Here is a 2,148-nt window from a genome sequence, read left to right as displayed (position 1 = left end):
CCCTAAACCCTAAACCCTAAACCCTAAACCCTAAACCCTAAACCCTAAACCCTAAACCCTAAACCCTAAACCCTAAACCCTAAACCCTAAACCCTAAACCCTAAACCCTAAACCCTAAACCCTAAACCCTAAACCCTAAACCCTAAACCCTAAACCCTAAACCCTAAACCCTAAACCCTAAACCCTAAACCCTAAACCCTAAACCCTAAACCCTAAACCCTAAACCCTAAACCCTAAACCCTAAACCCTAAACCCTAAACCCTAAACCCTAAACCCTAAACCCTAAACCCTAAACCCTAAACCCTAAACCCTAAACCCTAAACCCTAAACCCTAAACCCTAAACCCTAAACCCTAAACCCTAAACCCTAAACCCTAAACCCTAAACCCTAAACCCTAAACCCTAAACCCTAAACCCTAAACCCTAAACCCTAAACCCTAAACCCTAAACCCTAAACCCTAAACCCTAAACCCTAAACCCTAAACCCTAAACCCTAAACCCTAAACCCTAAACCCTAAACCCTAAACCCTAAACCCTAAACCCTAAACCCTAAACCCTAAACCCTAAACCCTAAACCCTAAACCCTAAACCCTAAACCCTAAACCCTAAACCCTAAACCCTAAACCCTAAACCCTAAACCCTAAACCCTAAACCCTAAACCCTAAACCCTAAACCCTAAACCCTAAACCCTAAACCCTAAACCCTAAACCCTAAACCCTAAACCCTAAACCCTAAACCCTAAACCCTAAACCCTAAACCCTAAACCCTAAACCCTAAACCCTAAACCCTAAACCCTAAACCCTAAACCCTAAACCCTAAACCCTAAACCCTAAACCCTAAACCCTAAACCCTAAACCCTAAACCCTAAACCCTAAACCCTAAACCCTAAACCCTAAACCCTAAACCCTAAACCCTAAACCCTAAACCCTAAACCCTAAACCCTAAACCCTAAACCCTAAACCCTAAACCCTAAACCCTAAACCCTAAACCCTAAACCCTAAACCCTAAACCCTAAACCCTAAACCCTAAACCCTAAACCCTAAACCCTAAACCCTAAACCCTAAACCCTAAACCCTAAACCCTAAACCCTAAACCCTAAACCCTAAACCCTAAACCCTAAACCCTAAACCCTAAACCCTAAACCCTAAACCCTAAACCCTAAACCCTAAACCCTAAACCCTAAACCCTAAACCCTAAACCCTAAACCCTAAACCCTAAACCCTAAACCCTAAACCCTAAACCCTAAACCCTAAACCCTAAACCCTAAACCCTAAACCCTAAACCCTAAACCCTAAACCCTAAACCCTAAACCCTAAACCCTAAACCCTAAACCCTAAACCCTAAACCCTAAACCCTAAACCCTAAACCCTAAACCCTAAACCCTAAACCCTAAACCCTAAACCCTAAACCCTAAACCCTAAACCCTAAACCCTAAACCCTAAACCCTAAACCCTAAACCCTAAACCCTAAACCCTAAACCCTAAACCCTAAACCCTAAACCCTAAACCCTAAACCCTAAACCCTAAACCCTAAACCCTAAACCCTAAACCCTAAACCCTAAACCCTAAACCCTAAACCCTAAACCCTAAACCCTAAACCCTAAACCCTAAACCCTAAACCCTAAACCCTAAACCCTAAACCCTAAACCCTAAACCCTAAACCCTAAACCCTAAACCCTAAACCCTAAACCCTAAACCCTAAACCCTAAACCCTAAACCCTAAACCCTAAACCCTAAACCCTAAACCCTAAACCCTAAACCCTAAACCCTAAACCCTAAACCCTAAACCCTAAACCCTAAACCCTAAACCCTAAACCCTAAACCCTAAACCCTAAACCCTAAACCCTAAACCCTAAACCCTAAACCCTAAACCCTAAACCCTAAACCCTAAACCCTAAACCCTAAACCCTAAACCCTAAACCCTAAACCCTAAACCCTAAACCCTAAACCCTAAACCCTAAACCCTAAACCCTAAACCCTAAACCCTAAACCCTAAACCCTAAACCCTAAACCCTAAACCCTAAACCCTAAACCCTAAACCCTAAACCCTAAACCCTAAACCCTAAACCCTAAACCCTAAACCCTAAACCCTAAACCCTAAACCCTAAACCCTAAACCCTAAACCCTAAACCCTAAACCCTAAACCCTAA

This window comes from Ziziphus jujuba, chromosome 7 (assembly GCF_031755915.1).
Source record: "Ziziphus jujuba cultivar Dongzao chromosome 7, ASM3175591v1".
NCBI classification, from domain to species: domain Eukaryota; kingdom Viridiplantae; phylum Streptophyta; class Magnoliopsida; order Rosales; family Rhamnaceae; genus Ziziphus; species Ziziphus jujuba.
This window is presented reverse-complemented; position numbering follows the sequence as displayed.